This window comes from Hemitrygon akajei, chromosome 12 (assembly GCF_048418815.1).
Source record: "Hemitrygon akajei chromosome 12, sHemAka1.3, whole genome shotgun sequence".
NCBI lineage: Eukaryota > Metazoa > Chordata > Chondrichthyes > Myliobatiformes > Dasyatidae > Hemitrygon > Hemitrygon akajei.
In genome coordinates this window covers 25,674,996-25,702,477 of record NC_133135.1, presented here as the reverse complement: position 1 = coordinate 25,702,477, position 27,482 = coordinate 25,674,996, and the positions used below count along the sequence as shown (strand labels likewise).

At 40.4% G+C, this 27,482-nt stretch overlaps 1 protein-coding gene across 2 annotated transcripts in view; it reads left to right on the top strand.

Annotated features, from left to right (window-relative positions):
• Nucleotides 1-27,482, top strand: part of LOC140736808 (dihydropyrimidine dehydrogenase [NADP(+)]-like) — an 888,868-nt gene that overhangs the window by 35,704 nt on the left and 825,682 nt on the right. The gene's annotated exons all lie outside the window — the stretch shown is intronic.

Below are 27,482 nucleotides of genomic sequence, written 5' to 3'. Positions count from 1 at the left end.
CTAACTTGCACCAGATCCCACTTGCCGATTGTTCCTGTTCTTGCAGGCCATTCTTGGCTCATGGTTAAACAGTGCCTTGATCTTAAAATTGTAGCGTTTGTTTTCAGATTTACTCCATCGTCTTGACCTCATTATCACAGAAAATATATTCTTCTCTGTTTACAATGCCCAAAGATATTTGCTCTGAAAAATGCCTATGCTCACTTCTCTTGGGACAGTACTGTGCAAAACTCTTGGGCACATATATAGCTAGAGTACCTTTTGTACAGTACTGTAATTGTTTAAAATAGGCTGTTATCAGGAACCAGAAATAAGAGTACTTAGCTTTAATTATTATGTATTATTTGGTGACTGAGAAGACATAATGTGCAGTACTGTGCAAATGTCTTAGCAACCCAGCTATACATGTACTGTACCTAAGACTTTGCACAGTAACTTCCAATCCATCAGTCTCCCTTTTTTGCTTTCTACTTCCTTCACCTTGCACTGATCTTAAATCTGACCTTAAATCTCCCAAATAACCTCTAGCTTGCTCACACTCCTGTGAAGTATTTTGCTACCTTGTGCAAAAGTATGCATCGTCCATTTAGGCATAATTATTTTTTTCTCATTTTAAAACTTCATGTTCCTTTTAAAAAGGTTCAAAGTTTATATTAAAGTTTATTTTAGATCAATAAGGTCAATGAGATGAAATTACCTCCACTTCATGAGAAATAATTTGAAACTTTAGTTGGGGACTTGAGGATGCTTGTAGATTGATGAAGAATTATGGGCAGAATCACACACTCACTTGTAATTATCCTGTGGCATGTTTTCTAACGTTCCTGGAGAGGTGCTTAATCTCCTCTACTCTCAGCCTGCATGGATGCTATCATCATGCAAGGGGTGGAAATATGTTGCGCAATCTATCATCCAATATGATAGAATGGCTAAGATACCTGACAGATTAATTGAATTCTCATATATATTCAGTGCCTCAATTGCAGCAAGTCTGTCCATTCTCAATCTGAATAGATACTGTCAGCGTCATGAGTTTTATTTATGGACTATTTTTAGTGACAAATATCAAAATGCAACTTGTGAAGGTTGTATTAATGGGTCTAATTCCAGTACTACTTTGGAGATTTTGTGTCTGTTTATTTGTCATGACATTATTCTGTGCAGGTCAAAGGAAAGTGAAGGGAGGTAGACTGGGCCTAATTGGATTGTTCTCTTGGAATCTGCTATGAACTCAATGGGCTGAATGGCCTTTTCTGTGTCATTATAAGAATTTGCTGAGGGCTATAATCCTTTGAATCCTCAGGTACTTTAAGCCACTGTAGATGAATAAAAATGTTTGTATAGAGAATTTAAATTTGCCATAATAAAGCGGCGTGGTTTGATTTTTGTTCTCATTTTTAAAACATGTTAGTTTATGTCCATTTTCAGCTGTACAGTACAGGGGAATACATTTATCCTGAACCAAGTAGACAGGTCACTTGTGCCTTTGCACACTAAGTAATGTGAAACTCTTCAATCTTGCTTCTTGTTTATCTGAAAATGGATCATCTTACTAATTTTTTTGGAATCAAGATTTTAGCAAGTAGGAACAACTTCACAATCTGGTCATTTCAAGTAAAAATGGAGTAAATTGTGTCACCAAAGTGGTAGACAACTTATTTTTTTAAACCTCAAAAGCATTGTTTTGTCAGAACCTGAGAAATAGCACAAAATCCGTGATTAAAATTTGGAATTTTTATGTTTTTTGATTTTTTTTTTAAAGGGATTAGAAACTGCAAGTTGAACAGAAATTGCTTGGGTTGTGCCAACGCAAGGTTTGGATTTTACAAGAAAACAGTTGCTCTCAAAAGATCTTCCTGCCTAGTAGCAGACCTTTGAATTCAGATGGGGTAAAATTATATGATAGCATGTAGTTTGGAGGCTTGCAGTGAATTGGCGGGATTTCAGCAATTTTGACACTTAACCAGTGGTAGGTTTGGCAAGTTGCCTGGTGATCAATCATGGCAGCTTGTGCGATTGATGTAGCTGGAGGCAGTTGTGAGCAGGTTTGTAATAATAATATGCCAGTCACATCACAGATGAGTTGGGCAGAGAAGGTAACTGCTGGATAGATAGTGGGATCTGTGAAACAATGTGAGCCTCTGAGATCCCGAGCACAGCCGATAAACCTCTTCATGATTCTCACCTGAGGTACGTATAGACTAAAATGTCATTCATCTGCCTACTCTAACAGCATGTGTTCTTGCAGTTGGCAGATAGATTCCTCATGGTGAAAATTATAATCTGCTTGTATACAGAAAGCCCACTATCAGCTGCAACAATATTTTGACCAGCCAAGCATAGGCTTGACTGTTAATTGATAATTGGCACATTTAGCTTAGCCATGTAGTCAGAAACAGTTGGTGATTTGATTAATTAAAAAAGAAAACTGAGAAATTAGAGTTTTTCAGCACAATCAAGTGAAAATGAAAATTTAGAATTAATATTCTAATCGCTCAACTAACATGACTTCAACGTATCTTGAAAACCTATCATTTAATAGTGTTTAAGAGTTATTAATTAGAGTTGTTCACACTTTTAGCTATCGTGGCTTTTATTCCCATTGAAATGTCTCGCCACTGGTGGGGCACTGTTCATTCCAGTGTCACCTGCTGATGGTCTAGTTGTCTTCATTTAGGACTCAGTAAGTCCAAGATCACCTTGTTTAGTGAAGCTATTAAGTTCTGTGCCATGGAGGTTTGGCCATGTGATAATTGCTTTTATTTAAGCTTGTTCTCATGTTTGTGAATTATGACAGCCACATGCAGTATAAATTTAAGCACCATCCTTTATCACCCATCTGCAAATCTAATGCACTGAAAAAAAGAATCTGGGTAACTGTGCTCCAAATTATTCTGTAGTCCATCTTAATAGGTATTGACATAAGCCACAGGTACTGTGGCTTAACAAATATTTCATTATTTGTTAAATTATTTATGTTTATATTACTTTATGTGTAGTATGTGAGTTACATGTACTGTGTTGTGCAACTTGTCCTGGAGAAATGTTTCCTTAAATGGTATGCATGAAATATGGTTGAATAACAATGAACTTGAACTATATAAACCCAGATGGGTATATTCTCTTAATAAGCCATTTTGGAACAGTTATTTTGCTTCTTTTCCTTCAAATTTCTCCAGATTATGCATTGAATGCAACTCAAAATGGTACCCGATTACCTGAGTTCCAGTCCACACACTACTCTGAATTTCCCATAAGAGATACGTATCTCAGTGATTAGTATACAAAAACAAAATTTTCTTTTCCAGGCTGTCTGGCCTTAGCAGTTGGACAATAATGATCTAAGATAAGAATACAACTGAACAAGATATTTGATGAAAGGTAATAGATCTGACGCAACAACTTTAGTCTTTTGTCACATAGTGACACCATTTTCAATAAAGATCAGTGTCAAAGAAGTTGCATCATTGCTCCAATCATTTCTCAATCTTCCTTCCTTACTACTATGCTGCAGCTCACCTCAAATTTCCTACAGCTAATCTTCAGAACTTAGGGAAACCATTCAAACTACAGAGACGATACTCGACGACAGAAAGAACCAAGATCACCAAATGCTCAGAGGACCTGCCTGCTACAGCATGCAGGTGATACTTGGATTCATACAAACTCCTTTAAAAGCATATAGGAGAGTGCAGGAGCAAGGTTGTCTACTAGCTTACCTCTGCTACATCTCATTGCCCTCAGCCGATAACGGTATTAGTTTATTAGTGTCACATGTACCCAGATACAGTGAAAAGATTGCCTTATCAGATCATTACCCTGTGCATCATGGCTAAACGAGGTAATGCAACAACAATGCAGAATTAATTAAAATAGCTATAGAGAAAGTGCTGTGCAGGTAAATGATAAGGTACAAGATCACAACGAGGTACTATAGGTTGTGAGGTTGAGAGTCCATCTTCGTACTAGAGAACTACTTAATAGTCTTATACAGTGGGGTAGAACCTGGTGGTAAGCACTTTACACTTACACTAAACACTTTAAAATTCAGAGATTTTGTAGATTCTAAAATAATATAAATTATGTATAAAGTAAAAAATGGACAGTTACCACAAAGTATCTGAAGGTTGTTTAAAGTGCGAGAGAGTCAACATGATTTGAGAGGAACATGTATATTTCAAAAACAAAGGATAAGAACAAATGTAAAAAATCATGGTATTTCAGTCAGAGGGGTGAATCTATGGAACAGTTGTAGTAAGAATTTAAAAACATGCACCACACTTAACAAGTTTAAAAAATATTTAATGAACAGATATAAAATACATGATTTAAAATGAATGGGAGTAATGTAAATAAATGGTAATTGGAATTGGATTTTGTGTTTTTTTTTAAATTATGAAATTTTTTGTTTTTGATGTGATGATTGTGGCCAAATATGTTGTATAAGTAAGAGGGGTAGCTGTAATGAGCTGTAGCTTCAGCCTACACCCTTTTGGTCTGTTTTAAAGAATATCCATGTTTTTTTGTTGTAATTTTGTCCTATGAAATCATTGTTGTAAATGATGTTTATGTTTGTACTGACCGAAATAAATTAATTTCATTCATTTCATGCATGCATTCATTCAAGTGCTTTTTGGTTCTTCTACCCGATGGGAGATGGGAATAGATAAAATGTCCACGGTGGTTTGGAACTTTGATTATGCAGGCTGCATTACTGAGGCATGGAGAAGTATAGGCAGAGTTCACAGAGGGCAGGCCTGTTTCCATGAGCAGTGTCCATCCCTCTCTGCAGTTTCTTGCAAGTCCCGTGCAGACCGGTTGCCATACCAAGGTGGGATGTATTCAGCTGGCGACTTCCTTATGGATGCTTCGATTAAAAGTTGGTAGGCTTCACACCAAAACCCAAGAAAATGTGGACCATTTCCCATATATTAGGAGTCATCTCTTGGGAAAGGTAGATGTCAATGCTGAAGTCCAGCATTTCCTTTAATATGCCTTCAGAGACTTCAGCTAATTGAGCTAAAGGGTATTTGAAGGTCAGAGTCTCTGAAAACAAATCTTGTAATCCACAGGGCTCCATTGGTCTCTGCCCTCGATTTGGTTTTGACACCAAGACCACATATGGCAGGCATTGGAAGGCACTGGAAAATGTTAATTATATATTCTTTGAAAAATCCTCCCAACCCAATGGAAGAATAAGTGAATCAATGTACGCATCATCTCCTACACTAATGTCCCCAGCAATGAGGTCTTAGTTTCTCTCAATCAGCTATGTTGAGCAGGTCATGTTGATTGCATGCCCAACATCAGATATTCAATTCTGGGCTGTGCCTTTGAAAGTTACCAGGCAAACAGAGAGAAACATAGAGAGATTTTGAGAGGAATTCTGAAAGATAAAAGATTTTGCAAAATTAGTTTTATTTTGTCATATGTATCTTGAAACATACAGTGAAATGCATAATCTTGCATCAAAAACCGATATGGTTAGGGGATACGCTGGGGCAGCCCACAAGGGTCATCTTGCTTCTGGCACAAATATAGTATGCCCACAACATACTAACCCTAACTGTGTGCCCTTTTGGAACGTGAGAGGAAACTGGAGAGCCCAAAGGAAATCCATGTGCTCACAGGGCGAACGTAAAAACTCCTTACAGATAGTGGCGGGAATTTAATCCCAATCTTCCACTTACTGGCACTGCATAGTGATTAACCCACTGCTTCAGTAACAACGCCACCTTGAGTAAGTAAATTCCCCAGTGCCTCTGACCCTCCAGCCTGTGACCTCTCCAAGTGGAGAAGGAACAGTTGGAATCGTATTGAGAACTTAAAGGCCATGCATCAGCTTCACAGAGAAGCCCTGTGTAAGTGTCAAAAGGTTCACCCAACCTTGCTAACTTGGGAAAAGTCTGTCATTCCCATTTTGGTCCCATTAGCCTCCTTAAACTTGATGATTCAAAAGTGGAAACAAGTCGTCCCTGATCCCAAGAGAAAAATATTTGCAACAGTGTGGTCAAAATCTGAATGGAGGACAACATTGCACACAGAATTTGCACATTGCAAGCTCCCATGAGGAGCAAAGTAGTAAAAGGCAGATAATATTTTCTTATTGATGTTAATAAAGGAACAAATATTGTCTAGAATGCCAGAAGTAACTCTCCTGCTGTTAAATTGAATTGCTGAATCTTTTACATGCAATTGAAAGGCACACAGTAATGTTCTCACGTCACATCTGCCAGATGGCATCCTTGAGAATACTGCATACTTTCAGTGTGCTGCTGGAGCATCATTCTGTGTTTCTGTATTTGATCCTCTAGAGTGGGATTTGAACTCTAAAAGCCACAAGGGGTTGGGAGTAATATAATGATATGAAAACTGGCTGACAGGCGGGAAACAAAGAGTAGGAATAAACTGGTCTTTTGACAGTGCAGGAGGTAATGAGAGGAATACTACAGGGAGCGGTGCTTAGGATCCAGTAGTTCGATGTATGAATCAGTGAGTCGGCTGAGGGAGCCAATTGTAGTCAGTTTGCAGATGGGTGGACTCGAGTTCAGAGGAAGATACAAAAAGGCTTCAAGGTAAGATGAGTTGAGTTCCAGATGTAGGATAATGTGGATTGGATCATCCATTCTGATGCTGAAGTTTGATGGAGGGTCTAATTGCCTACTCATGCACCTGTTTTTCTTTAGCCTTCTGTAAAGGGGTTCCCCTTAAAAGTACCCTGTTCTAGTTACTGCACTTGTTAGTATTTTCATCATCCTCCCATACAAAGGCTGGCATGGCCCATTATCTCTGTTCATTTTTGCTATCTCAGAGTTCACAAGAGTCTTTCCTTCACTTTAAATTTATGGGAATTTAAGTCCACTACTTTCTGACTTTTAATCCAAGGGATAGTCAATGTCTTTGAGCTAATTAACAAGCAGCTAATCTTATCACTGTGGCCTAACCAGTTTAACTTGCTCACTGAAACCAGAATGCAGACAGAAGGAAGGAAACAGACTATGTTTGTGGAACTGGGTTCAATAGCTTTGTCTAGGTGTTTACTGCTTTGGGTTTGGATATGTATGTCTCGGAGTGAAAGTGGATGAGATATGTCATTGGAGTAAAACAATAATTTGTCCATGTGGGGTAACACATTACCCTTTTAGAGAACCTAACTGATTGTCACAGGAAACATAGGAACAACAATTTATTTATTATTGTGTGTTTTAGAATACTATGCCAAAGGTACTTCATAGAAGCAGTGAGGCAAAATGAATATTCAGTTGCAAAAGAGGATATCCAGAGGGTAACATAAACGGGGACTGCTGTTCAAAGGAAGAACAATGCAGAGTCTAACAGTGGTAGAGGCCAGCCGGTGATGTAGTGGCATCAGCATTCGACTTTGGGGTAAGTAGTCCTGGGTTTGAATCCTGGCTCCTTGCACACTTCCAGTCCGTGCTGGGTCGAGCATTAAGCTCGCAACGTGGCCTCGTCAAAGCCAGGCAAACGCTAAAGAAACAGCAAGGTTGCTGCCCGTTGCGGCACGAGGCGCAGAGAGGAGCAACAACAGAAGTGGTAGAGGGATATGGGAGGAATTTTAAGATGATGTCTAGACAACTAAAAATACCTTCATAAATAAAGAAAAGAAGGAGACTGTGCATGTTTTTGATCAGAGTTAAAGGAGAAAGGGTTTTGAGGATGGGGTGGTTGATGTAGTTTTAAGGCTGGAGGGGATGGGTAGAGAAAAAGCCAAGGACAGATTTAATAGGATTTAAGCAGGAATGGGAGGATAATGGTTCTGTGGAATTCAGTGCAGACTAGAAAGGAGAATGCAAGAAGTAGCAGGAGTTGGGCATTTGACTGCTTTTGCCTGTTCTTGTCATTCATTCAGATCGTGTATGATCTTTTGCCACCATATCACTTTCCTGCATTAGTCCTTTATCTCCTGATTTTGCCAGTATTTAAATATATACCAGTCTCTTTATTAAACTCGTCAGATAATAGCTGGATTAAGAGGATAGATTGACTAAACTAGGTGCTTTCACTTTGGAGTGAAGGAAGACGAGAGGTGACTTGATAAAAGTGTACAGGATCATGAGGTATAAGACTTTATCCCAGGGCAGAAAAGTATCATACCAGAAGGCATAATTTTAAGGTGATTGGAGGAAAGTATATATAGGGGTGATGTCAGGGGTAATTTTTGTTTATGCACAACAAGTGGTGAGTGCATGGAATACCATGTAGAGGGTGGTGTTGGTGACAGACACATTAGAGACATTTAAGAAATTTTAGATAGGCCCATGGATGATTGAAAAATGGCAGGTTGTGTAGGAGGGAAGCATTATTTCAATCTTAGAGCTAAAAGATCTGCTCAACATCCTGGGCTGAAGGGCTCTACTGTGCTGTAGAATTCTGCTCTATGTTCTTAACTGAGCTTCCATAGCCCTCTTGAGTAGAAAATGAATCACCCATGTGGTGAAATAATTTCTCCTGATCATCCCTGATGGTTGACCTCTTATTTAGAGACTGCGACCCTTAGATTTAGACATCCCAACCTGGATAAAAGACAACCCGGATCTAACCTATCAAGATAATGTTTCTATGGGTTTAAACTTTACATCGGGGAAAATGAAGAACAAAGAAGAGGATTGCTATACAAATAATGTGTTTGGAAAAAGTAAAGAAGGTTTTAATGGCAGGCTAACAAACAATCATATTAAGCTTTGGACAACAACTGGGTTAGATAGGTTGTGCAACTGGGGAGTGGGGAAAATAGTGGTGGAGAGGCCCTGAGGATAGCACGATTAGAGTTTATGTTTGGGATAAAAGTCAGGCCAAAACATGATAATGGGGGACTCAAGGAAGACAAGAAGCCAAGTGTGTTTTATTTTATCTTCAAGGGCATCTGTCAGCAGCCATTTCACAGGGTTGGACTTCTTGGACTGGATCTTGCACAATCAAGGTCCTTTAATGCTTTGTCAATACAGGTGGCACATTGCTCATGAAGGATTTCACTCGGAAGAGTGCATGGACCACACACGCAAGTTTTATAGGTGAATTGAAGTTAGCATTGTTGGTATCCAGGCTCTTCAATGCATTAGCACCACAAAAGCATGATTATGAACTTCACCCGTCATCTGTTAACATCCTTCACAGCAAGGAGAGCACTGTTTAGTTTTATGTTGATGTTTTGAAATAATTCTTACTGTTCTACTTACTATCAGGTGCATGTTCATAAAGTTATTTCTTAATAGTTCAAAGTAAATTTTACATCAAAATACAAATATGTCACCAGGTACTACCATGAGATTCATTTCCTTGCAGGCATTCACAGCAAAACAAAGAAGTACAAATAGAATCAATGGAAAAACTGCACAAAGAGTTTGATAAATTGTGAAAATACAAAAAGAAACCAGTAATAGTAATAATAATAAGAAGAAATAAATTGAGTCTGTGAGTTGTAGGGACTTGAAAATGAATCCATGGTTTGTGTTCAGTAATTATTTTCAGTGTTGTGGTGAGTGAAGATATCCATGTTGGTTCAGGAGCCTGATAGTCGAAAGGTAATAACTGTTTCTGAACCTGGTGGTGTGGAATTTACAGTAAATCTCCTGCAGCTCCTTGCTAATAGTAACATTGAGAAGAGAGCATGACCTGGATGGTGGTGTCCTTGATGATAGACGCTAGTTTCTCATGGCAGCACCCTTTGTAGATCTGTTCAGTGTTGGGGAGGGCTTTTCCTGTGACAAAGGGGTTTGTGTCCACTACTTTTTGTAGGCTTTTCCATACCAGACCAAGATGCAACCCATCAGGATATTCTCCACTGTGCCTCTATCAAAGTTTGCACAGATTCAGCATGTCATTTAAAACTGACAAACTTCTGAGAAAGTAGAGGCATTGCTGTATTTTCTTTGAAAGGACATTTAGTGCTGGTCCCAGGACAGATCCTCGGATATGATAATACCCAGGAATTTAAAGTTACTGACATCTCTTGGATGTTCCTTACTCGAGCTGAAAGCTTTCAATATTTGATTTGAACTACTACACTTAAAACCAGAAAGCTGTCTTCTTCCCATTCTCTGTACCACCTTATGACATTTAAATATTTGCTGTATTTTTTTCAATGACCGGAATTTGAAACCAAAAAAAATTTCTCGTAACTATATTTTTATTTAGCTTAATTACTAATTCTTCTGGGTTGCATACTTTGATTTGGGCATTTATTATTATCCCGGTTCTATTGATTACAGTATTTGAACAAGTTTAACTTTGATTCTTTCAGAATTGTCCTTGGCTGTTTTAATATCTTTCTGTAGATGTATATATACACTTAGTGGCCACTGTATTAGATACAGCTTGTTAATACAAACAGTCAATCATGTGGCAGCAATTCAATGTGTAAAAGCATGCAAACATGATCAGGAGGTTCAGTTGTTCAGAATGGAGGAGAAATGGGATCTAAATGACTTGGAACATGGAGTGATTTTGGTGCCAGATAGAGTGGTTTGAATATCGCAGACACTGCTGATTTCCTGAGAGCCATGGTTCTGCAGAGCAAAAATGCCTTGTTAATGAGAAAGATCAGGAGTGAATGGCCAGACTGTTTCAAGCTGATGAGAAGGTGACAGTAACTCAAATAACCATAAGTTATAACAGTGGCTGAAGAGGATCTCTGAATGCTTAACACGTGGTACCTTGAAGTGGACGGGCTAGAACAGCAGAAAACTGTGAACATATACTCAATGGTCATTTTATTAGGTAGCTCCTGTATCTAATAAAGTGTCCACTGAGTGTAATTCTTTTATGACCTTCCAGGCCATTTTAACATTATTTCCAATTGATTGGTGCACACATTTATTAGTTCAGTTTATTTTGTAATACATGGTCCTTTCTGTGAAGGAAACTAAATCATATTGAATTGAGTTTGAATTGGTTATTTTGTCGAAATAGTAATTAACAGCAGCTCTGATACTTGAGCCCTGTGCATTGCATTATATCTCTCCGCATCAAACTTGCCTAACAAACTGGTTCTTATTGTTTCCTAACCTATCACCCAGTTTGCTGCCTGTACCTGAACCCACATCACTTTTGTGTGCAACTTTATAGGACCATAAAACTTTGAAAGAGAAATAGGCCATTCAGCCCATCAAGTTTGTTCTGCCATTCCATCAGTGCTTATTTATTATCCCTCTCAAGGCATGACACCCTAATTAAGGACCTCTCAACATTGACTTTAAATATACCTACGGTAAATATTTGGCCTCCACAGCCATCTCTGCCAATGATTCACTACCTTCGGGCTAAAGAAATTCTTCCTCATCTCAGAGAGGACCAAAGGGTCATACTTATATCTGGTGATGTACCTGTGGTCTTGGATTCTCCCACTACAGGAAACATCCTTTTCAAATCCGCTCTATCTAGACATTCAATATTTGATAGGTTTCACTGAGTTCCCCTTCATTCTTCAATGAGTACAGGCCCAAAGCCATCAAATACTTCTCACATGTTAACAGTTACATTCCTGGAATCATTCTCGTGAACCTCCTCTGGACCATCTCCAATTTCAGCTTGTCCATGGATAGGGGGCCCAATACTACAAGTATCTTCTGACTTCCAAAAGCATAAATGTATTTTGGATTGGCATGAGCATTTGTGACCAGCATCAAGTTATGTTTGTGCCTTATTTATGATTATCTGTTGGCTAGTGACTTTATTTTTTCTAAAGAACATAATTTAAAAACAATGTTCAAAATAATTTCCTCAAAAGGCATGCTGTGACATTAACTTGCACTTCATGCATAGCCATTGGGATTTATTGGAAAACCACCTATTAAGGCAATTCCATTGAATGTATTCCCAAATGCTTAGCTCTGGTGGTAATAACTGAATGTACTGCACTGCTAGAAACATTTTGACATCGATCAAAGACAGCTAAGCAATATTGTGGTATAATTGGGACCACTGTAATGTAGAGAACATTTGATTTGTGAAAACATATTTTGCAATAGGATCACTGGAGGTTTGCGAGCTTGTAACATGTAAATGCTGGATACTTTTTGTTGTAGCCCTTTGACAAAGCTATTGAGAAACAAAATTCTATAAAGTACTATAAAGTCTTATACAGTGTGTTCTAAAGTCTATATAGTGTATTATATAATAAAGTGTATTCTATAAATGTGTAGTGCATAATGTATTGACTGGCTCCACACAGCCTGGTATGGAAACACCAATGCTCTTGAAAGGAAAATCCTACAAAAATTAGTGGATATGGCCCAGTCCATCACAGGTGAAGCCCTCTCCACCATTGAACACATCCACACAAACTGTTGTATGGGAAAGCAGCATCCATCGTCAGGGACCCCCTCCACCAGGGTATGCCCTTTTCTCTCTGCTCCCAATAGGAAGAAGGTGCCAGAGCCTCAGGACTCACACCACAAGGTTCAGGAACAATCATTATCCCTCAGTCATCAGGCCCTTAAAAGAGAAGGGATAACTTCAATCAACTTCACTTGCACAAAATTAAAATGTTCCTACAACCTATCGACTCACTTTCAAGGACTCTATATCTCAGGTTCTGAACACTTACTGCTTATTTTTTATCATTATTATTTTTTTTTCTTTTTGTATTTGCACAGTTTGTTATCCTCTGCACCCTGTTTGAATGCTCAGGTTTGTGCAGTTTTTCGTTGATTCTATTATGGTAATTATTGATTATGCCTGATATGAAATGAATCCTGGGGTTTTATATGATGATATTTATGTACTTTGATAATTAATTTACTTTGAACATTGAACTCTGAAGTCAACATATCTGTTGTGTGCCTGCTTCCAGATAGATTTTCTTTATTGTTCTGCTTTCTTTATAATAACTTTCAGTGGAACATAACCGCCTGTTTTGACATGAACCATTTCAAAAGAACTCTGTTATTTGAACACAAGAGCTTTGAAGCAATATTTGCAGAAGGGTTCAATGTCTGTTGCTTGTTTCTGTGAATGATTATCTCTCTGTAAACCTGTTTGTTATATTTTGTAATGAAAAGTGTCAGCCGTGACTTATATTAACGTTGCATTTGAAGTGATGTGGGTGTTGGGCTATTATCCATGGATTGTGGATGGGTTAGTGTGGACTCCAAGAAGTGACAGCTATTTTCTTGTTAACAGGCGTGTTTAGTGTGGATCCTACATGTATTCTTGGCCTGCAGTGTTCCTTCCCAGTTTAGTTCATTCACGCAGAACTAATTTTATTGCACGCTAGCTGGCAATTCTGTAGTGAATGGTGAGCTAGTTGCTGTGCCAGTGTCAGATTGCACCTGACTTCTGTGCTTGCATGTTGCAGTGCGCATTTTAGTAACAAACCAGAGGTCATATTGAAGTATCCATTCTCCTGCTCCATCACTGGACTTGGCATTCAAGCAAGGCTGACAATCAGTTGTATTGTTTAGAGGGTCCAGTTGCCTTTCAGATTCCGATTTATTCCTTATGTACATCAAAATACGCAGAGAAATGCACCATTTAACAGCCAGCACATCCAAGGATGTGCTGGGGACAGCGCACAAGTGTCGCCACACAATCTGGCACCTAAATGGCATACCCACAAGGCTCAGCAATCCAGCAAAGGACACAAAATAGAACACAACAAAAAACAAAACAACAATAGTAATACAAGCCTCACTCCTCCCTCACACTCACACCCTCTTCCAACACCAGGACAAGCCATCTTTGGCTTTCAGCCTGTGGACTTGGATTTGCAGACATTGGGCCTTTGATATCCCCAATGAACTCGAGGCACGGCTTTTAATTTAGCTTCTAATTGACCTTCAGGCTTCGATCTTGAGTATTGACCCCAAGGACTTGCCAATACCGTTGAAGAGGATCTGAACTCCAGCCCTTGCCTTCCATTTTCACTGAGGAAGAGACCTGGAACACTAGGCCTTGAACTCCAGGCCTGTTGATTCGCATACCTGGAGGATATCTTTCACATCTGACCTCTCAGCTTTGTGTTTGAAAACAGCAATAATGCTTGGAAGTATGACAAAACGACAGAACAATGGAGTTCATATACTGAAAGATTTGAATATTTTGCACTGGCAAATGAAATTTCAGATGATATTCATGTTTCATCTTTTCTGACTGATGGGTGCAAAAACATTTAATTTATTAAGCAGTCTAATGCAACCTGCTAAGCCTGGTGATAAGCCTAATGAAGACATAGTTAAAGTTTTAAAGGACCACTATTCACTTAAACATTTGATTATTGCTGAGAAGTTTAGATTTTATAAAAGGAATCAAGAGGGAGGTGATTTTCTTTGAGTTTATGGCAGTGCCGAAGCAATTGACTGAACACTGATTTTGGGCAGTCACTGAATGACACATTGCAATATAGACACATATTTGGTCTGCGTAGTGAGGCAATTCCGAAATGTTTGCTTACAGAAGACAAACTAACAATAATGCAATTGAGGCTAGTACATTTATGGAGATGGCAGCTAAAGAAGCACAGCTATTAAGCACATCCTCTCAAGTTCATAAAATTACTGCTCCTAAGGGCAGGACACCTATTGAAATATTGTGGCACAACTGGGCATTCAGCAAAATGCTGGTATACTTAAGCTGTGGCAAAAAGGGACATTTTGAATGTGCCTGTAAAAGTAAAAAAGTTCTGTAACCGAAAACAAAGTAGTAAAAATATGACAAAAAGAAACATGTTAACAAGATGGAGTATACCGAGGATGGACTCAGTGTCTCTTGCTCTGTGGTAGAAGAAGCTTCACATATTTAATCTGTTTCAGGACACAATGATGACTATTGTGTGACCCCCGTGGTTGGATGGGGCCACAATGAGGATGCAGGTGGACACAGGTGTCAGAAACAGGTTATGAGGAGAACTAGCAGCATCTCACCCAAGAAGGGGCAAGGTTGATTTTAAACTCTGGTGAGGTTGTTCCAATAAGAGGAGTAGTGCTTTTTACTGTGGAGATTAATGAACAGAGAAATAAACTTCTACTGTATGATGCTGAGGATGTTCTACGAGGCTGTGATGGCCAGTGCTATCATGTTTGCTGTTGCGTGCTGGGGCAGCAGGCTGAGGGTAGCAGACACCAACAGAATCAACAAACTCATTCATAAGGCCAGTGATGTTGTGGGGGTGGAACTGGACTCTCTGACAGTGGTGTCTGAAAGGAGGATGCTGTCCAAGTTGCATGCCATCTTGGACAATGACTCCCATCCACTCCATAATGTACTGGTTAGGCACAGGAGTACATTCAGCCAGAGACTCATTCCACCGAAATGTAACACTGAGTGTCATAGGAAGTCATTCTTGCCTGTGGCCATCAAACTTTACAACTCCTCCCTCGGAGTGTTAGACACCCTGAGCCAATAGGCTGGTCCTGGACTTATTTCCACTTGGCATGATTAACTTACTTTATTTAATTATTTATGGTTTTATATTGCTATATTTCTTCACTATTCTTGGTTGGTGCGGCTGTAATGAAACCTACTTTCCCTCGGGAAAAGTATGTCTGTCTGTCTGTCTACTTTGTTAAAAGTAGTTATCCAGTGCTTCTGGGCCACTCATGGTTGAAGCAGCTCAAACTCAACTCGCACAAACTGCACTTGATTGGTGGGAACACTGCTTTACAAGAGGTATTGAAGAAACACACAGAGGTATTCAATGAAGAACTGAGCAGTATGGAAAGAATCACTGTTAAGCCTGGGTTCTTAGTGATGTGGTGGAGGCAAATGCTAAGCCTTGGTGGCGGCATGGATAAAAAGAAATAGACTGAGGGTAAAGATCAACTAAATGATGCAGTAAAATGTGTGGCATGAAGAAACCATATAGGTATTCCAAGGAAAAGCTGCTAGAACAACTGTGCTTCAGATTTTCAGAGAACAGTTCTCAAACGAAGAAATGCAGATCCACAAGAGAGAATAAAGGAAAAAAAGGATCTTGATGTTGTACTCAGTCCTTAAAGCCAAAGCTTTGCATAAGCTGTCATGTGACCAATACCGCCAATATTCAATGATCTGGAGCTCATTGGAAAATAACGAGAATGAAGATATTTGTGGGTTGGGTTGTTAATGGAGAACTGGATGTGGGCGCATAATGGCAACAAGAAATTTTGATCAGGATGGCAGAGACAAAGATTTGTGTGACAAGAAATGCTGGAAGAGTAAGAGAATGAGACCACAAGGAAAAGGACCCTAGGGGAAAGTTGGTAATGGCAAAACACATTTTTGGTGAGCGGAGGTGAAGAGGAACCAGAAAGGTTTTCTGCTGGCTCCACTAGTCAATCAGAAACAATAAAGCTGACAAGCTTTGGTGATGAAGCGCTGTTGGAGAATCCAAGTTGGGAAAGGAGGTGGAGAAAATGATCAGAAGCCCTTAAAGAAGGTGCAGAATGCAATGGTGATGCCCAAGCAGAGATGCCTACTGCTTCTGCATCAGAAGCTGACCGAGAAGTTCCTTAAGGAGCAGTCCTGCCTGAACCCTCATTGGAGGACTTTGCCTTCAGTGAGTTTTTCAACATGGAGAAAAGTGTACCTGGACTAGCACTGTTGATTGAAGAGGTGCTTGGTGGAGGATTACAGTCATCCAGCTGGTTCAGTTAGTTACTCCAATAGACTGTGGTCTATTCCACAGGAAGAACTGAGAGACTTGCTGGTCTGAAGCAAAGGATCCCTACCTCTTCACAGCTTGGAAATTACTTTGCTCTTATTCCATCACGAGAAGACAATAAGGAGATTAATAAAAAATACTGATATTTTAGAAATATTATGAAAAGCAAATGTGGATGTGAAATCACTGCTGTCCAGTGTCACTGCCAACAAGGAGAACTTAAAGGAAAGTTCACAGACTGCCATGGTTTTGTCTTTGAAATAGGCAGAAACATAGAAATCTATAACACATTACAGGCCCTTGAGACCACAATGTTGTGCCGACCATGTAACCTACTCTAGAAGCTGCCTAGAATTTCCCTACCACATAGCCCTCTATTTTTCTAAGCTCCAAGTACTTAAGAGTCTCTTAAAAAATCCTATTGTATCCACCTGTTGCTGGCAGTGCATTCCATGCACCCACCACTCTCTGTGTGGAAAAACTTTCCTCTAATGTACCCCTTGTACCTGTTTCTAAGCACCTTAAAACTATGCCCCCTCATGTTAGCATTTCAGCCCTGGGAAGAAGCCTCTGGCTATCCACAGGATCAATGTGTCTCATCATCTTATACATCTCCATCAGGTCACATTTTATCCCCCGTCACTCCAATGAGAAAGGGCCAAGTTCACTCAACCTAATCTCATAAGGCATGCTCTCCAATCCAAGTAACATCCTTGTAAATCTCCTCTGCACTCTCTCTGTAGTAGCCATATCCTTCCTGCCGTGAGTGACCAGAACTGAACACAGTACAGCAGAACTGTAAGATCTAGCAATGAAATCTTAGTAGAAGCTTGCCAACTCCATTCTTGATGGAATATCTGGGCCAGACTCTATCTTCATCACCTGGCATTCAACAAATACAAAAAAAGACACAGAGGTGACCGCTTTCAATATGCTATTTAGCGGTATGAAGGCAAAATTTCCTGAAATTGTTCTGCCCTTTATAATGCAGACTTCATCCCAAGATATTCTAAGTGACGTGCTTGGCATCAGAATCATCACAGGCCAGACCTTAATCAGCAAGGCAATTTGTCCCCCATCACCTGTGCTTCCTGAGGTGCCCCATACTGACAATGCAGTACCCAAGCCAAAATCTATACATACACCACCAAGAGGTAAAATGACTTTGGTGTCATCTCCAGGTTATTGATACCCTCATAGAAACAGGTGGCTTCCAGACAGATTGAATCTCTAGTTCAATGATTGACCATCAGCATGAAGAAGAAAGAAGAAATCCTTTGACTCCGAGTGGAGTCATCGGGACGCCATCGTGACAACGTTTTTTTAGCAGGCTTTCTTATTTTTACAAGGCTGAGTTGCTAGCTTGACACACAACCCAGCACGGATGGAAAGCGTGCAAGGGGGCCGGCTGGATTTGAACTTGGGAGCCTTCTCTCGAGAGCTGTCTACACTCTTCCCCTAATTGAGAAAAAAATGTTTTTTTGTTGTTGGATGAATTTGATGATTGCTCCCTTAAATGTTAATAGTTCTGCAACTTATCTGTGTATGGGAAAGGGGAAAACCTTTAAAATAAGGAGTGAGGGCTATATTGTGTATTCATGTATATTTTGACTCTTATGGGTTGTTTTCAAGATCCCCTGTGTGTTACTTGCTGAACATGATGAGAGAGCATATTCTGGGTAGATGACTTGCAGGTAAAATAAACACCAGCACCTTAGTTCCACACTTCTCCACCTCCTGTGTGTTACTTACGGCCTCCTGGCTTTTCAGTAGCACAAACATGACGGTCATGCCAGATGTAAATAATGTCACCCAATTTATTTCATAAGAATGCAGACTTGGATTGAAAAAGTGAGTGTAGATAATGAGTTTATTTCATTGTCTTTGATCTTGGCATTTTAGTTAAGTTTTATCACTTAAGCTTACTTCTAAATAAATAGTATTTTAATCTTTTAAATTGTTTATATCTATTTTGAATGCTTTTGCATGTCTTGGATTATCATAGGTTTTAAGAATATTTAAAAATGCCAGTGCAAGGGCAATAACCCATTGGGACTGAGGAGGAGCTGAGTGCGAGGAATGAGCCGGATTGAGTACAGTCGGGCTAGTAGGTTTGTAGAACCGCGGACTTGCCTTTCAATGTTGACTTTTAGGTTGGATAGAAAATCACCTCAGTGTCGCTCAGAGTCTGTGATTCCAAGTGTCATCCACTCTGGTTTGACCACACTGATGCAGCTCAACTATTGTCTTTCCATTTATCATAAAGTGCAGCTTTGGTATGATTAGCAGCACATTCACCCCAGGTTAAGACCTACAAGTATCTGGGAGTACAGTTAGATGAGAAGCTAGACTGGACTGCCAACACAGATGCCTTGTGCAGGAAGGCACAGAGTCGACTGTACTTCCTTAGAAGGTTGGCGTCATTCAATGTCTGTAGTGAGATGCTGAAGATGTTCTATAGGTCAGTTGTGGAGAGTGCCCTCTTTGTGGTGGCGTGTTGGGGAGGAAGCATTAAGAAGAGGACGCCTCACGTCTTAATAAGCTGGTAAGGAAGGCGGGCTCTGTCGTGGGCAAAGTACTGGAGAGTTTAACATCGGTAGCTGAGCGAAGGGCGCTGAGTAGGCTACGGTCAATTATGGAAAACTCTGAACATCCTCTACATAGCACCATCCAGAGACAGAGAAGCAGTTTCAGCGACAGGTTACTATCGATGCAATGCTCCTCAGACAGGATGAAGAGGTCAATACTCCCCAATGCCATTAGGCTTTACAATTCAACCGCCAGGACTTAAGAACTTTTTAAAAGCTATTATTAATGCTTTTTGAGATAGTGATTTAGATGCATATCATATTTTTTACTGAGTTAAGTATTGTATGTTATTAGTTTTGCTACAACAAGTGTATGGGACATTGGAAAAAAAGTTGAATTTCCCCATGGGGATGAATAAAGTATCTATCTATCTATCTATCAGAAAGGGTGCAAGTTCAAACATAGGTCACTTGAGAGAGTTGAATAAAAAAAATGAAGGCTGTCACTCCACTTCTGCTATCAGTCCACTTCTAAGGCAGTTTTACATTGTCAAGTGCTGTCAATCAGGAATTACTGTGTTCCCCATATTGGATGTTAATCAAGAGCAAAAGCACAACATGTGAATACTACTATGATACATTGAAGCAGAACTTCATTGGCTGTATTATGACTTAGAACATTGCAAGACCATAAAAAGACATTGTTTCAGTGTACTCCTTTCTCTATTTCATTCTCTTAGCATGCTGTTTGTGTGGTTTATTTAATGTGAAACTTTTTTAATTAGTCAAGGAATGGGGCACCCAAATATAAACTGGTAGATGTAGGGATCTAAAGAACAGGTTGGATCATTTTATGTAGGTGTCCTCTGGTTTACTGTTGGAATTTGTTGCTTGTTTTGAGAATGGTGAATACTGATCAGAACTTGTATCTTAAAATCCACTTTGCAGTTATGGTAATAGGTTATGTTTAATGGATAATGCCTTTAAATGGGTGGCTGCTGTTTGGACAAACAAGAGGTGGAATAACACTAGAATTGCCATGGCCATTCTCCCACTGGCCACCAGTGGATCTAGATGAATTTTGGAGTGCAGTCCAATATGCTTATTAAAAGTGCTGGTAGACAATCTCATCAGCTTTTACAGTAATGCAACAACAAATGATCCGATGAACAGAGGCGACTGTGTGAACAACTACATTCTGAAAGTGTGATGGACTGGACAGAAAGGCTACATGCAGCTCTCCACTTAAAATTTGAGACAGAAATTTTGATGCAAAAAAGAATGGACATTTAAATTCAGAAGGAAGACATTGATGGAAAAGGCATAACAACAAAAGACAGATACTAACATATTAATTCCTTAGTGTATCCAGGTTCATAAAACTATAAAAATAAACAATGGAATTTGAGGTTTATAAATTGAGGCATAGAACAGAGAGATAAAAATATTTGGTGTATTTTTAGGGACTGCAATACCTAGCATTTGTAACTGACTTGAACATGGGAAAATAGCCCCAGGTGCTTCTCAGGGATGTGTTCAGAAACAAACAAAAAAAATAGCTGAGATGTTGGGTAGACTTTACTACATCTGGCTGTCAAAAAATATATGTCATTAGTTAATATTTATGGCTAAAGTTTTTCAGCTTTGGATCCTTCAAAATTCAAAAATCTTTTTCCTTTCCCATTAAGCTGTTGAAAGTGGATGTAGATAACAGTGCAAAAAGAAAATGAACACCTAGGTCCTAAGTGAATGGGTTTCCAAGCATATATCTTCTCAATCAAAGACTGGCATCAGAATGTTATAAATCAACAGAATTGGCCATCTTTACAGTATTGCTAGAACACTTGGAATGTTGTTCAGAATAATTGCTTCATCATTGAAGAAAGAACAGGAAATTCCGATCTTTGGAGAAGGCCTTCAACGTGAAGACTACCGACTTGTCGTGGCATTGGCTTCTAGCTTTGCTCAACAAGCATCACTGGAACTACAAGTTCAATTTTACACTCCAGTTATTACCACCCACAGTCACGCTGAAGAGCAGCTTGAACATCTGCCTCTACTTCACCCTGTCCCATCAAGCGTGGGAGTATTGTGAAGCCGCAGCACATGTTTAAGGGTGACCTTTGTCGGGTAGAGGAAGTTTAAATTCAGATCTGTTTCAATTTAGCAAATGAATGCCATCTCTGAAATGGCAACTTGCTACATATAAGCCAGGTGGTTTGGCATCATGATGCTGTGTTAACATTTATAGAGCATGGTTGGTCATTTTTTTTTCAACAGAACTCCTCTAATTATTCATTTTACTGAAGCTAATGTAATACTTCAGTCTTAAGAGTAAATTTGGCAAGCACATTTGAACATGAGCAGTGCGTGTCACAGAGTTGTGGGCACTGTGCAAATTAGTGGCTGGAACATTTATTAAAATCTGCTAGTTGGGTGTTTTTTGGTGGTGTGGTGTCACAAAATGTATGTGTTCATTTTTTATTTTAAATAAAAAGTTCATGTTCTAAGACACCATGCCTCAATTAATAACAAAAAATTTAATACATATATTTTTCAGACAATAATTATGATAGTTTATTGATATCTGGGGAATTATTTTATGATAGTGCTTCTTTAATGCTTGTATCTCTCAACTTGAGTATTTAATTATCTAGTACAGCAATAATGAAGTCAGTGCCATTTTAACTTCCAACATGAATTCCATTCTGTTGCATTTGTGTTTGTGGTGAACACTCCCCCAGGGTAGTGGAGTCCAAACCATGCAGGGGTGGGGGGGCATAGGTGTGGTGAACTACATATACCTGTCTGGACACGCCCTCTGCTGACTGCTCCTGTCGCCCCACCAACTGACTGTGGCTCCTCCCACAGACCCCGGTAAAAAGGCGATTGAGGCCTGAGCCCGGCCCTCAGTCTCCAGGATGTAGTATGGTGGTCAACTACTGCTTGTTCTTTCTACCAGTCAATAAAAGCCGATATCTCACCTTCACGTCTCAGAGAGAGTTACTGATGGTGCATCAGTGCTGTAATTCCAGTCCTTGCATTGAAAGGTGTCTGGGGACCAGGGAGTTGGACTAGGGTGTTGAAAAGCAAATCTGCATTACCAAAACAAGAGCACAGTTGATCTTGAACTCCCCTGCGTTTCTCCCCACAATAGTTTCCATATCCTTCTATTTCAGTATCAAAGCACATTTTCCTCTTATTTCTCCCCCTGCGGATTCCAAAGGAATTTTAAGAAAAGTGTGCGTCATGCAATTTAGCCTTTGATATGCTGTTGTATGAGATGGTATTGTACCTCTGTCTCTTTTGCATGCTTTTACTTGTGGCAAAGCCAGAGAACCTCAAGGTTACCACCCTGGCAATTGGTTTTCCATGTTTTTGCTCATAAGAACGGGAGAATCGATGTATTGTAGTGAAGCTAGAGAACTATGCTGTCTGGGTTGAAACCTACATGGTAGGCATGGCAAAAAGTGAATGCATGAAACAGATCAGACAGAATGAGTAGAATCAGAATGTGTGGAGCTGTTCTTGAAGGCAAGTTCGAGGGCAGTAGAGGTGGAGAAGCAAGACAGAAGTGAGCCCAGTGCTGCCAGAGCTCATACAGGAGTCAGAATTATTATCAGAATCAGGCTTAATATCGCTGACATATGTCATAAAATATAAACACAAGAGATTTTGTAGATGCTGGAAATCCAGTGCAACGCACTCACAAAATGCTGGAGGAACACAGCAGGTGAGGCAGCATCTATGGAAATGAATAAATAGTCAACGTTTTTAACCAAGATACTTCTTAAGGACTGGGAAGGAAGGGGGAAGATGCCAGAATAAAATGGTGAGGGGGGGCAGGTAATAGGTGAAGACAGGTGTGTGGGAAAGTTAAAGAACTGGAGACGAAGGAAGCTGTTAGGAGAGGAGAGTGGACCATGGGAGAAAGGGTAGAAGGAGTGACACTATGGGTGGGGGGGGGGTGGGAGGTGATAGGTAGGTGAGGAGAAGAGGACAGTGTGGGGAATAGAAGAGGGAAGGGGGAGGGAAAAATACTTTACCGGAAGGAGAAATCGATGTTCATTCCATCAGGTTGGAGGCTACCTGGAAGGAATACGAGATGTTGCTCCTCCACCCTGAGAGCGATCTCATCATGGCAAAAGAACAGACATGTTGGAACAGGAATGGGATCAGGAATTTAAATGGTTGGCCAATGGAATATATTCTGCTTTTAGTGGTTGGAATAGGGGTGCTCAACAAAGCGGTCCTCCAATTTACGTTGGGTCTCACCAATATAGAGGAATCCACATCAGGAGCACCGGATACAATAGATGACTCTAGCAGATTTACAGGTGAAGTGTTCCCTAACCTGGAAGGAGTATTTGGGGCCCTGAATGGAGCTAAGGAAGGAGAAAATTCTCCCTTGACTGGTCAAGGCATGAAGGGATATGAGGAGAAGGCGGGAGATTGGGGCTGAAAGGAAGATTGGATCAGCCATGATGACAAGGTGGAGCAGACTCGATGGGCCAATTGCTGCAGTTCTGCTCCTTTATCTTGTGGTAAATGGGCAGGGTAACATCTCTGTCGCTTCCAGGGATAAGTGCCAGGAGAACAAATGTGCCAGAGACGAAGGAACTGACAAAATGAATAGCATTTTTACAAGAGACCGAATGGGAAGAGGTATACTGAAGATTGGCATGGGAATCAATAGGTTTATAAAAGATTACAGTGGACTGCATCTCCAGAGATGGAGATAGAGATTGATAAAGGGCAGGGAAGTGTTAGAAATGGACCAAATGAAATTTAAAGACAGGGTGGAGAAAGAGGTAAAGTTGATGAAATTGATGAGCTCAGCATGGGTGCATGAAGCAGCATCAATACGTAGCACAGGAAAAGTTTAGCTGCATTACAAGGGAAGACTTGGAACATGGACTGTTCAACGTGGCCAACAAAAAGGATGGCATAGCTGAGGCCTATGTGGGTCCCCATGGCTACCTCTTGAGTAAGGAGAAACTGGGAGGAGCCGAAGGAGAAATTGTTGAGGGTGAGGATCAGATCTGCCTTATAGAGAAGGGTGGTGGTGGAGGGGGACTGGTTGGGTCTTTTGTTGAGAAAGAAGTGGAAAGAATTAATGCCTTCTTGATGGGGGTTAGAAGTGTATAGCGACCGGACATCCATGGTGAAAATGAGGTGGTCAAAGGCAGGAAATTGAAAGTTGCTTGAGGAGATTGAGAGCATGTGAAGTTTCATGGATAGAGTTGAGAAATGGAACTGAGCCAATGGGGATAGAATGAAGTTGAGGTGTATGGACACGAGTTTAGTGGGACAGAAGTGGGCCTACCCGGACAGTCATGTTTGTTGATCTTGGGTAGAAGGTAGAAACGAGTAGTGTGGGGTATGGGAACTATGAGTGTGATGGCAGTGGAGGGGAGTTCTCCAGAGTTAAGCAAGGTAAAAGTCAGCACTTTGTCTGTGTGTTTAATGGTAAGGTTGGGATTGGTGCGGAGAGAGTGGAGGGCAGTGTGTTCAGAAGGGGTAATATTGGAAAAGGAGTGAGGAATTTTGAAGTTGAGCCAGATGATGTCTGGGTTTTTTTGCTAAGATATGTGACAGGAGGGAGAATAGCGGGAAGGGATGAATGTACATGGACGTGTCATGAAATATTTTGTTTTGCAGTAGCAGTACAGTGTAACACCTAAATAAATACTATAAATTATGATATATACAGTGGATTACAGTCAAATGGGACACATTGGGACTAGTATATTTTGGCCTAGCTTGCTGAAGAAGTGAATTTGCTTCATTTTCACTCTCCGCCGCAGTGAGCCAAACAGTTCTGATTGATCTTTCTGCTTATTTCTTGCCAATGCTTAATGACAAAGAACACTGCTCTTTGAACACAAGCACACTCATCTTCCACAAGTGCATGTGACTGATGCTAGTTAGAAGCTGTTTGGCAAAAGTCTCCTGTCCCAATTAAGTGGCATAGTGTTCCAAATGAAGGAAATCCTGGCTATTTTCTGGATTAGATTTTGTTCTTTAAGAGCAGTCCTAAATAAGCAGCTGCCCTGATTAATCAATGGCCCAATTAACTGGAATCCACTATATATAAAAATTATATTAAATTATATATATAAATTAAATAAGTAGTGCAAAAAGAGAACAAAAATAGTGAAGTGGTGTTCATGGGTTGCTTCATTGGATGCCATGCTGGACATCGAAAATTATAATCCCCATTCCAAGTAGCACAGTGTTGATGGGCACTATAAGATGAGATGCTTTGCACCAAAGCTTCAGTCCTTCAAGAAGCTGGCTCCAATTTACCTCAGAAGAAGATCATAGAGTTATACAAGCTCTTTGGCCCAATTTGGCCACATCAACCAATACTATATTCTGCCATCGTATTTGACCTACCAAAATGAACCACCTCACACTTATCTGGGTTGAACTCTATCTGCCACTTCTCAGCCCAGTTTTGTATCCTATGAATGTCCCACTGTAACCTCTGAGAGCCCTCCACATTATCCACAACACCTCCAACCTTTCTGTCATCAGCAAATTTACTAACCCATCCCTCTACTTCCTCAACCAGGTCATTTATAAAAATTACAAAGAACAGGGATCCCTGAGGCACACCACTGGTCACTGACCTCCATGCAGAATATGAGCCATCTACAACCATTCTTTGCCTTCTGTGGGCAAGCCAGTTCTGGATCCACAAAGCAATGTCCCCTTAGATCCCATGCCTCTGTACTTACTCACCTACCGGTCTACCTTCATGAATGTGTTTAGCCACATCCTCAAAAAAATTCAATCAGACTCATAAGGCATGACCTGCCTTTGACAAAGCCATGCTGACTATTCCTAATAATATTATGCCTCTCCAAATGTTCATAAATCCTGCCTCTCAGGATCTTCTCCATCGACTTACCAACCATTAAATTAGAACTCACTAACTATAATTTCGTGGGCTATCTCTAGTCCCTTTCTTGAATAAAGGAACAATATCTGCAACCATCCAATCCTCCAGAACCTCTTCCATCTCCATTGATGATGCAAAGATCATTGCCAGAGGATCAGCAATCTGCTCCCTCACCTCCCACAGTAGCCTGGAGTATATCTCATCTGGGCCAGCGACTTATCCAATTTGATGCTTTCCAAAAGCTCCAGCACATCCTCTTTCTTAATGTCTATATGCTCAAGCTTTTCAGTCCGCTGTAAGTCATCCCTACAATCGCCAAGTTTCTTTTCAGTAGTGAATACTGAAGCAAACTGTTCATTAAGTACCTCCGCTATCTCCTTTGGTTCAATACCCACTTTTCCAGTGTCATACCTGATTGGTCCTATTCTTTCATGTCTTATCCTCTTGCTCTTCACATACTTGCAGAATGCTTTGAGGTTTTCCTTAATCCTGCTCATGAAGGCCTTCTATTGGCCCCTTCTGGCTCTCCTAATTCCATTCTTGAGCTCCCTCCTCTTAGCCTTACAATTTTCTAGATCTCTATCATTACCTAGTTTTTTGACACTTTCTAAGCTTTTCTTTTCTTCTTGACTGGATTTTCTACAGCCTTTGTACACCTTGGTTCCTGTACCCTACCATCCTTTGCCATTAATTTGTTATATGGTAGTATTTGGGCAGCGCAGGCAAATAGAGCCAGAATGGCTTGTTACTGTTTGTATCTCAAAATAAATAGCAGCAGAGAAGACCGTCAAAGTTCAAAGTAAGTTCGAAGTTACATTTAATGTCAGAGAGACGTATACAATATACATCCTGAAATGCTTTTTCTTCGCAACTATCCACAAAAAACAGAGGAGTGCCCCAAGGAATGAATGACAGTCAAACGTTAGAACTGCAAAGTCCCCCCCAGATCTCCTCCCTTCTGCACGTATGCGGCAGCAAGCTACGATCCCCCCTCCCACCACCAGCAAAAAAAAAAGCATCGGCTCCCACCGCCGAGCTCTCAAGCATATGGCAAAGTCACAGGCTTGCAGTACCCCAAAGACTACTCATTCACCCGGTATTCAACATACCCCAGACACACACTCTCCCTAACGAGGGAGACAGAGGTGTCTCCGTTTCACAGCGAGAGGACAAAGATAACAAATAACTTGCTGGTTTATGATGTTAAAACTCCATTGTGTCGCTTTTTCCAAATTCTGTGCCCAAAGAATCTCCGGTCTCTGGGCACACGGCTGTAGATCTAACCACTCCCACGATGACACACCAATCTCATGCCATGACACCGACCTTTAATCCGCCCATCTCCAGAGCCACGAAACCTCGGACCTCCGTAGGCGAGCGAAGCTCTTAGGCCGCACCCGTGGTACGTTGGAACAACGGCCAGTCGTGAGACCCTGAGAGCTGGTCCCAT